The 13,767-nt window shown below is 27.8% G+C and overlaps 1 long non-coding RNA gene across 1 annotated transcript; it reads left to right on the top strand.

The window, feature by feature from the left end:
- The first annotated feature begins 1,432 nt into the window (after positions 1-1,432).
- Positions 1,433-8,211, top strand: LOC120358989. Its single transcript, XR_005575881.1, has 4 exons — positions 1,433-1,800; positions 1,879-1,938; positions 2,021-2,277; positions 7,085-8,211. It is a non-coding gene; the product is annotated as an uncharacterized LOC120358989 (long non-coding RNA).
- Positions 8,212-13,767: the final 5,556 nt, after the last annotated feature.

The raw sequence follows: 13,767 nt of genomic DNA on the forward strand, positions 1-13,767 counted from the left end.
CAGTAAATAGTAGTAAAAAGCATGTAAAGTGAGGCCTATTTAGACTGCGTTCCAAAATTTATTGCTAGTACTGGCAGCACTGCAAATGCCATTCCAATACCTCAGATAACGCAAAATATTTATAAAATATTTATTAAATATTTATAATATTTATTTTAATATTTTATAAACATTTATCAAAACATTTAATAAATGTTTTTATGGCCGTAGATTGGACTGAACATAAATATTTATCATGAATGTTTCAAAAATATTTATGATTTATGATAATTATTTGAAAATGTTCGAAATATCCGCATAAATATTATATTACACCTCATAATCCCAATGAGTAAAACAATATTTCTATATTTTAAAAAACAATTTTTGCAAAAAAATTCCATTCTTAGGAATTTTTTTTGGAAATTCCGAAGCGGTCACCCATCCAAGTCGCGACCAATATTTTAGACAATATTTTAACAATATTTTTGATAAAGATTTTTATAATCTTTTCCGTCATATATATAAAATATGTATAAAATATTTCTATAATATTTATAAAAAATATTTATGATAAATATTTATTAATATTTATCATAAATATTTTGTGCTGTCTGGGACGTATATTGCAGTAAACTTCCAGTGTACTTTTGTCTTTACATAACGTCATAAAATTTACAACACTTCCTTTTATTACTGTCGCTTGGGAGGTCAGCAAATCACAGTAAATTTATGTTTCATAGATCTCGAAACAAATAAAAATTATTTTATATTAGAGGAGAAGAGGGTAATATGGCATCCATTTCTATTTTATTGAATAACTTTGTTTATAATTATTATTTTTTATTGAAACTTGAACGATTACATTCGTCAGAGTATTATTTGACAGATTCTAGACTCAAAGTGATAAAATATTTATTATTTAGGATGTAGTTCATAAAAATCTAATACATAATCGGTGGTAGAAAAAAAAGTGGTTGTAATATGGTTATCTATAAAAATAATTTTAAAAAATTAGTTTAGTTTGAAAAAAACACAGTACCTTGTTACAAAAATTATATATTTTTAATTTTCCATTATTTAACATTTTTCTGATTTAGAATTTTTTTCCGTTCAGAAGCTTTAGAAATACCATAAGAAATTTCATTAAAAATATTATTTTATCCTTGTTTAACATTAAAGCATAAAATGATGTTTTTAAACACCGCTCTTTAGAATGACAATCGATTTATCGAAGAAATATTTCAATATAAAAATTTTGCTCAAAAAACCATATTAACAAATTTCCATGTTATTGTTTTAACTTTGTATAACTCGAAATGTATACGGCTGAATAAAAAGTTAAATAACAGAGAAACACTCGAGTGTATGTACCTTCGTGTGATAATACACTCAAGTTTAATAATAATGAGGAAGTGTATGTAATTAAAGGTTAAAAGTGTACCTTGAAAAAGTTTAAAAGTGCTCAAAAGTAAAAATGCATTATAACAATTGTCAGTCATTATGTATTGATATATTAGCAGCATTAAAAAACGACGGGCTACTAAACGAATAACTCCATAAGCAATTGTTGGAATACGTCACTTGGTGACGGAAATAATAGCCAAATTGCCGACAGTAGCCATAAAATACTCTCTTCTCCTCTAGTAAATAGAGAAGAAGCTGCAAAAGCATATAAAGATATGGATTATAATTAATAACTGTAATATATTTATAAAAATGTATTCTTTTATCTTTTATAGACTTAAATTATACTACATTGCTGTTTTAACAAGCAAAAAATCCAAAGAACAATCATTTCGCAACTTATAAATAATGAAGGTATGCTCTCCAATAATACAAACATAAAGTAATAAATACATGCTATAAGTTCATAATGAATTGTTTTATTATCTTTAGCGAGTACTAGCACTGGAGACCTAACTTCAACAAAGGACATTGATTCAGAATGTACAAAAGGTAAATAGATATTAACACGCAAATCTTCACATTTTTAATTTAGAAGATTGTTTATTTTAACACATTCTTATTAATATTATAGATAAATATATATGGAAAAAAGACGAAACAATATCATTATTATAAACGTATTTCGAACTTGAAAATGAATTTCGTAATGGAAAGAAGACTGCAAAACAAAAATAGGAAAAAATTGCAAAAATAATACAAGGAAAGGGCTATAATGTGACAGAATTGAAATGTTCAATAAAATTTCAAGCCCTTAAACGACAGTATAAATGTGTTTTGGACCACAATAACAAAAGTGGAAATAACAGAAAAGAATGGGAATATTTTAAGGTAATGAGAATGTTTCAAACATTATCTTTAAATCTTTATTTAATGATATGATTATAATATATAATATTTATTCATATATTAATTAAACATTATATATTTTACAAATATGTTATTGGACCGATAGTGTAACAACACAATGATAGTAAGAAAGCCTTCTTTGGTCGCAGCTAGATCTTAGTGCTTATATTTATTCGTGTGATTTTATATACTTCTCCGAATTCAACCAGAATGTGCGCCGAATTAATTTTCGGTATAACACAGCATGTCGAATAAGAATTAGTAATATCACTATTTTTATTAAATTGATTAATTTAATACAATAATTGATGCTGATTTGCATCTATATACCCATTCATCCCTGTAAAAACTGTAAGAAATTTATTGCAAAAAATAATACCCTACCCAGGGTTCGAACCTGACACGAAATTTCCGGTCCCGGTGTCTTACCACCTCGACCACTGTGGCACAGTGATATTTCTCAGGTGGTAAGACACCAGGACCGGAGATTCCAGAGGTGCCAGGTTCGAACCGTGGGTGGGATGTTATTTTTCGCAATAAATTTCTTTATTTTTTATCAAACTTTATTTACCCTGTCTTATTTCACCTTTTCTCGTCTTATTTATATTATGACATAGGCAATGGATGCGTTTGCATTCGTATGTGCATGCGCAGAATTACAGACAATTTTATGTATAACATGTTTTCGCTGTCTGCGCACTCCGAGTCTCTTTAAATAAAAAAATCAGAAAAAAAATTTTTATATTAAAATTTCACTATACATTTATTCATAAATTAAACATTGACAAATGTTGCGTGCAATTTAATATTCACAACGGTGAATTGCCGAAGGATATTTATTATTTTTTTTAATTTAAAAATTTTTATTTTGTATTTAATGTATTTGATTATTAAAAGCATGTATAATTTTAGTTTCATAAGTACAAAATAAAGTTTAAATTTTGGTAAAAAATTTTTCATATATAATTATATGTTATTATATACAATTATACATAATTATGTAACAAATAGGTCTATATATATTAAAATATATATAAGTGTATATAATTACATATAATTATGCATGTTTTTTATATGAAATTATATAAAATTATATATAATGGTTGCAGACAATTTTATGTAGTCCTTATATATAATTATATACGATTATATATAAAAAGTCATGCATAATTATATATGCATAATTATATATTATTATATATGTTAAGTATTGGTTATTTTGTTTCATCGCATTGTCAATATTGCTATTAGTTTCTGCAGAACAGTTTAAGTTTCGCGTAAAATATTACTAGATTGCGAGGTTAAACACTCTCGTACTGCGGCGCTGGCTAAGTTTCCGTTTCCGTTAGTGAGTTAGAATTACATTGCGTTCGGCTATGGCCGTTTTGGTCTGTTTGTCACTTCGAGACCTTATAAATTTCAATAAACGACTTCGTCACAAGAAAGTGCAGTTAACATCAACCTTAACCTAACAATATATATTTCAATATATATAGATATATTTGATATATAATTATATATAACTACAATATATATAATTATGTATGAACAATTTTTTTATCGGGATGATGTCTGAAGTCACATTAAGGTTATTATTTAATATAAATTACATTGTTAATGCTATTAAAAATATGTTAACGTCATTAATATTTTAATAGCCTTTTTCCTTAATAACATCACTTTTATAATTTTAATACGCTTTTAAAGTGAAAATTCAGTATTCTATGAGAGAAAGAATATTTCGCAAAATAATTTGACACTCTCGAGCTACTTTACGATATTAACAGAAAGCGTAAAAAAATATTATATTTGATATTTGTGGACTAATACTATATCTTTCTCCCATTCTTAATAAAGATACCTACTATGAAATAGCTTATCAACGTCGAATTATTGTGTGAAATAATCTTTCTCTCACAGAATATTGAATTCTCACTTTACTAGAATATTGAAGTCTTCACTCTTTTAAAGTGAAGCGTGTCACTCTTTTTAGAGTTGAAGAATAAATCTAATTGAAAAGTGAATAATTTCATTCTTTCGAAAAGTGAAAGTTTTATTTCACTTTGACTGCCGATATTTTCATTATTTCTTGGAGTGAATTTTTATTTTAAAAGAGTGAGAGAGAAATTTCACTCCAAGAAATTTAGAGAGAAGATTAATATTCTGTTCTATAACGCGGATAAAAAGTGATTAATCATTGGTGCTATTAAATTCGCTGTAAACAATACATTTGTTTATCGTTTATTTTAAGTGGGAATACATTGCGTTTAAATGAATTTTATTAGATTATTACATGTACGCGTATTACATCGTTATATCCATACCTATGATACCTGTCTGCTGAGTATTTGGCAAGCGAGTATCGTCTAGAAGCGGCTTTAGCATGGAAAGCGGCTTGGTGCAGAGGATTAACGCGAAACCGTGAACGGCAACAGGCGAGATCGCGCGAGCTCACGTGCGAGTACGCGAAGCGTATTAAAAACTCATCGTAGCGATTCCGTTTACGCATTATGGTTCTCACTTGCGAATACACGTTCCTGCGATTTGCGACGCAAACGATTTCCATTTCGATCCTTCCTTTTTGCGGATGGTATCACAGATTTCGAGTAGCTTTATCCAGGGATTCAATTATATTTTGATATAGAAATTACATGCTTACGCACCGCGGTTTTTTCATCGATCGCGTGTGATTTTTTTTCTCGTATACCAAGGAGAAGAAGAGAATGAATGAATAGCGTTCGAACGTTTCGAAATTTGTTTCGACAGTAACGATAATAAAGGCCCGTTGAGACGGTACGAACACTATTATGTCTCGTGTATACCTGCCTCACGTTGGGCATTCTGAAGATTTTCAATGAAGCGAGCAAGTTCCGAAGCATGAATAAGCGTACAATTGGACGAGCTCTTTGCATCTTTATAAATGCGAATCATTACATTTATGATTATTTTAATTTTATTTTTATGCTAAATTATAAATATACTGAAAATAGAAAAAGAACAATTATTGTTAACTTAATAACTGTAATTATTTTTCGTATATCATTTTTGGTAATTAATCATATTATCACCAAAAATAGCTGTTGTAATATAAATTATAAATATTAGTTATGTTCACTATAATACACTTACTATTATGATTGCATTTACTACATTCAAATCTTTATTTTATTTTTATTACATTCATATTTTTATATTTTATTATATTAAAATTGTATCAGTAATAACTATAAAATTGGACCTTACAACTAATTATTTTACCATACAATTGTAGCAAGTACCAAATTCTTTCTTATTAGCATATACATATATATGTGCTGTAATGCGTAAAGTAATTACAATATCTAATATTTATTATAAATTTTTGAAGATCAGAATATACACAAACAGGAATATTTTTATTTTTTAAATATCTTTATTTATAAATGTTAAATATTGCAATGAAAAAGAGAAAAAAAAGAGATTATATAATGTTAAACAGACATAACTTATTTAGATGAAAATTTTTATACAGTTTTATAAAAGGACATATATTATAATTATTCAGTTATAACTTTTATGAATTTAGAAAAAATAATATTGGATAGTAAACCTAAAATTTATATTTTTTAAATACTTATTTTAATATCGTTGAAACAATTATACTTTTGGTAGCTTTCATTATATAACATTTAAGTAAAATATAATATTTTGATAATGTTTAAGATTATTACATTTTTCAAAGAAAAAATAAAATTATTTATAACAAGCCTAGCAACGATTTAATCTTTTTTGATGAATTTGATGATCTTAAATTTCAGCAACAAGTTATTTTTATTTAGATATTGTTGAAAAGAATATATTAATTTTTTTTTATGTAAATCATATTACAGTTGTACGAAAAATTATTAATTTAAATAAAAATTATTAAACATTTACATAACAAATAAATTCCACGTACATATAAATATCGAATATAACGAAATTGGAAGAAATTTTTGGTTTGGCTTTTTAAAAAAATTTTCCTACAGAACTGATCTTTTCACACAAGCTGTTCCTTTTGCTATTTAAAAAAGTTCTAAAAAAGATTCATTCATAATCTTTTAATAACAAGATAAAGCTCTGTGTAGCCAAAACAACTAAATTATGATTTAAGCAGTTCTTTTGTGATAAGAGCAGTTCTTTTTAAATTAATCTCCTGAGTCTAAAAGAGAAGTCGAAATTGAAAATACAGTTCAGAGAAAGAATTATGGCAAAAAGTAACGGAAAAGAAAATATATAAAGTACAAGGAAAATATTTTATTATAAAAAATTAATGGAAGATTTACCATATTTATATTAAAAATCATAAAACGTGAAGGAGTAGAAATATTAAATATTAAGAAATCGCAAGTTAAAAGTCTTTGTCATACTTATTTTTAAATGGATTTTAAAATAAAAAGTTTAAGGTGCCTAGTATTTTTTACTCTTATTCATTTTTCATTAATTTCTTATATATGGAATCCCTACATGTATTTTGCACTTAATCGCACGTTTATCTTGTTAAGAATATATAGCAGACAAATTTGAATACACATACCTACATTTGTATAAAATAAATAATATTCTATAAATTCTTACTCGAATTAAAATTTTTTTTTATATTTATGTGTTAAACTTGTAAAAATAAATTATGACTTTTTTATGCCAATACATAGCAAAGAGTTACTGAAACAGCAATCAAGCTTAAGATTATTGTACTATCTTATCCTGTAATCCATTTAATAAAATTATATTTCAAAATAACTTGCTTTTGACTATTGTCGTTTTTCAGGTTGCAAGCTTTACTATCAATTAGAGCAAACAGGTATTTATCGGTGATTTGGATTTCAAGGTATCAATGCTGAAGTTTTATTGAGAGGAGTTTACGTTTGCCATACGGACAAGCATGTCAGAATCAAAACGGTCAATAATCCGCGTGTCAATCGTGACGGTAAAAGAAGCTGACAGCAGATCCGTTGAAGACTTTAACGTCGGGCCGGGATTAAAGGAACCGCGCCGGTAACAACACGGATCGACGACGACAATAGAGGTGGGAGCCAATGACCAATAAATTGAACTATGGTTCATTTCACTAATTCCCGTAATAATCTAATAGATTAACGATTATCTGTTTAGTACGGCTCGTTTACGTCCGCTCTTTACTCCTGGAGAACGGTTCATTCAAAAATTATGAATGAATCTTTCTCTTGGAACTTTTATCCCAAGCGGAAAAAAGAACACCTTGTGTGAAAAGATAAGTTCTACAGTAATTTTTTATTTGTGCACACAAAAACGAGCGTTAAAAATCGTGATTAATTTATTGTAAGAAAGATAGATAGATGCATAAAGAGAGAGTGAGATAGAGAAACATGATAAAATGTATTTTTTTGTTAATACAGAGGACAATCACTAATACTAGCACATAAGTTTGTTGTCGGTAATATTTCTTGTCTTAAATAAAAGCTAAATATTAAACTTTAAGAACATAAAAAGAACTGGTACATGTTTTCTATTAGATAGCATAATATTTTCTTTTTTATAATATTCTCTCATACTTTGTAACATTTAATATTTTTGCAAATTAACTCAAACAAGCATCTAAAAAATTCGGCTCGAAAAGTTGTTTTGGTAGGCAGTAGGCAGTAGGCAGTAGGCAGTAATGGCAAAATTCAAACACAGTTTCATAGGATATAAGTTACCTAGAAATATATTGACAAATATATTGATAAATTAAATAATAAAATATATTTTTATGTATTAAACAACTTTGTATTAAACAAAATTTATGAAATTGAAAGACTAAAATTAAATCTCTATATGTTGTTTTAATACTTTATGAGAGGATAAAGATAGAATTATGCGCGCGCACGGACATTATTCTTCCTATCTTAAGAAATTAACAAATATTTAAAAAAATTCATGAAGTATATCTATTAATATTATAGTTGAAGATTTTGCAGTTATTGTCTATTCTTATGGAGAAGTGTACACCGTTTTAAGCTACATAAAGATTTCTTGTTCCAAATTACATTACGACAAAAATATAATATGAAAGAAAAAAAATATAAACAAAATTGTTTTAAGAAGCTACAAATATTTAAAATAATTTAATATTATTATGTTTACTATTGTTTAAACTATGAAATTTACAAAAAAAATTATCAAAATTTATTTTTGGCAAATTTTATATAAAAAAAAACCCTGAATGTACAAACTATTATTTTTAATTCCTTTAATTATCTAAGCAGATTATGTTTTATCAGTATTAATAGATTGCAATTATAGTTTCCGAGAAATGTAGGCGTGCCGCTTTGAAAAGGTTAGTATTAAATTTTCTCTTTTAGAGAGGTTATTTCCTAATTTTTATATTAAAGCTAACAATATAATTGTTATTACTTGCAATTTCCAAATAATATAAAGTTATGTTAACATATTATGTAAATTTATTTAAATTTAAATTTACATAGCTAAACAAAATATTATAATGATGTAATATGTAATTTATCAAAATTTTTTTACTAACATAACCTTTATCGGCAATAAAAAATTTCAGGTGAGTGTTAAATATGATTAGATTTGAAAATTTTTATTTACATCACTTTAACAAGATATAAAGCCTACATAGTTTAAGTAGAACTGTACGAAGCACTAATCTTTTTATTGCGGCGACTAGCAGCATCAAATTTGGGGTGCAATTTAATTTAATGGGGGCAAACGAAGGTAGTTGAAGGGAGATCGAGAAGATTGAAGGGAGTGAAACGAGCAAAGACCGCCGATCGGTATTTAGTGGCTCCTGCGAGTGACATGTACGAGCTAACAATCGTGCCATTGCATTTTAAATGGATAGGGAATTTAAAAAAAAATTTTTTTTCAAGTACTGTGAATACTGATCAATGTTAACAATCTGTTTCTTTAATAAGATAATAATATCTATCTGAAATTATTAAAAATCTAATTATGTGAATTATTAAATTATTAAAATATAAACTATGTATGATATTATAAAAAAAAATTGTACATTAAAATTTTTATTTATATTTAAATATAAATATGTAATTTTTTATGATATTAATATTTATCCGTATTTGCATTTTGAAATTGGTTCAGATTTCGGATCTACATCTCTGTAAATCCAGATGTAATTTCTAGAAATTTCAAATATTAAATACATTATATATATATATATATAGCAGACACCGAAAATAACTATGAATTATAATACATTATATATATATATATATAGCAGACACCGAAAATAACTATGAATTATAAATCATGATAATTGTAAAAAATTTTTTCTTTGAGATTAGCGCATATGCATGTATTTTTCCAAGCTAGATTTTCTAAAATTCGAATTTTACAGAAATGCCAAACAATATTTATTCTAAATGTTTTGTCCGGTATGTGAAAACACAAATAAATTGACAAATCTAAACGGTCATAGCTAGATTTTAATGTTGAAATATCATTTCTTATCTGATTTTACATACAATTTCTAATTCTCTCGAAATGTGTGTCGTTACTTTTGGTTTATTGAATTGTATCAGAACTGTAATATTGAGAAATAAAATAGAAATAATATTACTGATGCCAACAGGCATCTCTGCAAACCTTCCTTTCCGAAAATTAAAGAATTTGTTACAAAAAATGTTATCTCGACCAGAGTTTGATAATTATCCTTCCCAAAGAAGAACCACTAATTTAAACTAGAACTACAAAGGAAAAACGCAAGCAAATGTGCATAGAATCGTGCGACAATCGTTGATGCAGGAGGCAGAAAATAAAGACAAGTGCAAGTGCACTGCGATGCACAGCGTTGTGTCGACGATCGCGGGGGCACGCTGCGTGCGACAAGGGGGGATTTTCACGGGAAATGGACGGACGGGAATGCGTTCTTGAATGCGTGAGACGCGCGTTACATGCGCGTATGCGTGTGCGTGACGTGGGTGGAGAGGTTAACACGTGCGCACGAGGGATTTCTGTGTCGCCGTGAAACGCTTAGCGAGATTGCTGTCGACAATACGACAATACAACGTGCGTGACACGCCCGGCGCGGTTTTCGCAGGAACAACGAGAGGAAGGGAAGGACGCGAAGGGGGCCGCGCGGGGATAGCGACGACGAAGGGGTGGATTTCGAGCAGACACTGAAATCTCGCCAATTCTAGAGGGGTGGCTCGCCACACCCCAGTTCGCGCGGCTTTCATCGTGCGGACTCGACTCCACCACGGCCAGCGATTTTCACCCTTGTTTACCGCGACGACGCATTACCCTCTCTCCCTCTTCCCTTCTCTCCTCTTTCTCTAGCCAAGGGCTAGAGTGCGTGATATTTCTACGTGATGGAAACCTGTTAGAGATCATCAGCTAATCTGCGCGATGGAAGCGGATTTTACGTGGACAATCTGATGAATCCGATCGGTATCCGAGCACTCGCTTGCGCGCTACTTTCCTATATGAAAGTAAGTAAAACTATGTGCCTGTTTGATGTTAACTTATCATGATATTACATCATTCGTAAAAATTTGATCAATTAGACATCGATACGAAATATGTAAACAAATTCTAGTCCTGCGCTTAGAGAAAAGTATTTGGTATTTGTATAACTATAGTTTAAGAATATATTACATTCCTATTTTCAAAATAATGGAAAAATTATGAAAAAATTATAATTATTTTCTATAGTATTTAAACGTAAAAAATTTGGCAAGCATCAATTTTCTAGCCGGATCAAAAATTATCTTAATAAGAAAAAGATTAAATTATTTTAATAGAAATTATTATTTTAATAAATCGTATTATAATAAAAATGTATTAAGAAATAATGACACAAATTTTAATTTCTTTATATGAATACTTTGATAAGTTTCATTGCAATGCAGAGATGCTGTTTTGAAAATAAACAAAATTTATTTAATACAAAACAATTAAGCTTAAAGAATCGCAATTAAATTTTATATATATCATCTTGTATACTTAAAGTACTTGTACAAAAGAAATTTTCCATTATTCTTCAAATTTGATATTATTTAATAAATAAAATTATAAGAATATATCAAATATAAGTATGAGACGATCCATATCAGTCAGGAAATCTTAGTACTGAATAATAATAGTACAATCTCACATGCCTCAGTAGTCGAATTGGTAGAATGACTGCACTGAATATAGAGAGATCCAGATTTGAATTCTGGCGGTGTTATTTTTTTGCAATAAAATTCTTTAGAGTTTTTTGCAAATTCTATAAATGCTTCTAAGTTTGTGTGTGTGTGTGTGTGGGGGGGGGGCGTGCGTGTGTGAAGCTATTAAGTTGCTCGTCAATTTACTGAATAAAACTAATAATATTACTTATTCCGGTTTCATGCAATAACAGCGTTTCAAGTCTAACAAAAGTGTGTTGCGCAGTTCGCATAAGCCGAAAATTGTAAAAACTATCATTCAACACTGAGATCCGTTGTAATCGATATAAGCCATCTCATATTTATGTATAACATTTTTATTAGTTTAAATTTCAAACTTATTATACAAAAAATATTTATTTTAATATTGTAATAAATGTTTTCTTAACTTTAAATAAAATCGAAATCAAAACTAAAGATTATAAATGCTAATAAGAGCCAACACGACAGACGGTCATAAGACAGTTACCTTGCGTTGCTGATACACGTCTGCTTAATACACTTCACGATCCTCGATGTGTCCAATTATACAATTATGTTTTATTTAATTGACGAAATATCGCTTTCTTTTCATCAAAATGAAATTATCAATTTGTAATCATTGAAGGCCTATTGTATTTATTCAACTACACTGAAGATAACCCAAAACTAGGATCGAAACGTTTGTCATTTAAATTGATAAAAATATATGTACACGTGACTATCTTGTATTGACTCTTATTAGCATTTTTAATTCTTTAACTTTAATCCTCAGAGCTTTATCTAACACACAATAAATCACTAAAGATACAAATATTTAAACCAAAAAATATTCGAGAATCGATTTTTTCTCACTTCTGTGAAGACTAGCTTTATTTTACAATTAAACCATATTTCTAATTTTTTTTTAATGATGGGAGTATTAGATTTACAGAGACTTTTTTTCTCAGGAATTCTTGTTTCATAAATTTCCAAGCAGTTACCCATTTCAGCTAGAGTCACTAGATTTCACACTAATGTTGCTTGACTTTTGTCTATAGGAACTGATATTTGAGCGATGATTTATGATCGAATTTATACTTAATGTAAATATATATGTATATATCACTGATAGACCAATATATATGTTGTCGAAGAGAATGAAACATAATTAAAGATAAAACATAATTAAAACATATATTTTTATATAAACATGTATAAAGTTATAACGTTTTACTGATTTTTAAAAATGCGGAATAGCATCTGGAATAAATTTTCTTATTATTATTTATTAAAATAAGAACATAACTAGAAAAATATTACTTTCGCAAAACGACCCCAAATTTGGAGTTAAGTTTCTAATCATTTTTGGTGCTGATTGTATTTAAGGATGTATAATAGAATTTTGAAGATAATATCATTATTATAATATTTTTCTAAAATGTCAATTGATGTATTTTGTTCTATGTAAAATTTGAATTCACCGTATTGTTTTCAAAAATTATTATGAAATATGCTTGTCCGTAACAGGTACCCTTATGGCGAACAGTGCACACATTGACCGTTTATCTATTACAATATCTTTTATACTAATAAAGATAACATAAAAAAAACATATTAATGCAATCTATATTTTCCGACAAATACATAGATCATAAAATATAAGCAAATGGTCGTATAATATAAGAAAAGTGATCTCGAATGTCCAAATTTAGAAAAAATGTCATTTTTGTTGATAAGTACGTACACATAGCATCATTAATGTATACCCATTTGAAACTAGCTACGTTCTGGATTTTTTATAGTTTACGTAACACATCTTACATCGAAATAAAAATATTACTAATTTCAGATGGATAGGCATTAATGTGCCATGTGTACCCTTTGAATCTTGATAATAATGAATGAAATCTGTATAAATTTGTATTCGCAAATTTTTCTTTTAATCTCTTCGGAAAAAAATTAATGTTACTTCATACTTATTTATACTTTTAAAACTTCTCTCGTAATTTTCATGCAACATATAACTTCTAAACATTACAGAAGTCAGGTCAGATTTGACAAGTTAATAGGTTGTCAGAATAACCAACTTCATTGTCAAATGCAATGTTGCCAAATTTGTGATAAAGTTTAATTTTTGCAAAAATACATCTCTTCTTCCAAAGAAATAATGCAGATATTTACTAATATTATATATAAAATAATATATTAAAAATATAGTATACTTTTAATTCTATTATAAATAAATGATAGACAACAAATTTTAGTTTGGTATTAAAAATTAAGAGATTTTCTATGATATATTTTATAAATAAAGTTTTTTTAATTAGATAGCAATTTACTT

The sequence above is a fragment of the Solenopsis invicta genome, chromosome 11 (assembly GCF_016802725.1).
Source record: "Solenopsis invicta isolate M01_SB chromosome 11, UNIL_Sinv_3.0, whole genome shotgun sequence".
Lineage (NCBI taxonomy): Eukaryota > Metazoa > Arthropoda > Insecta > Hymenoptera > Formicidae > Solenopsis > Solenopsis invicta.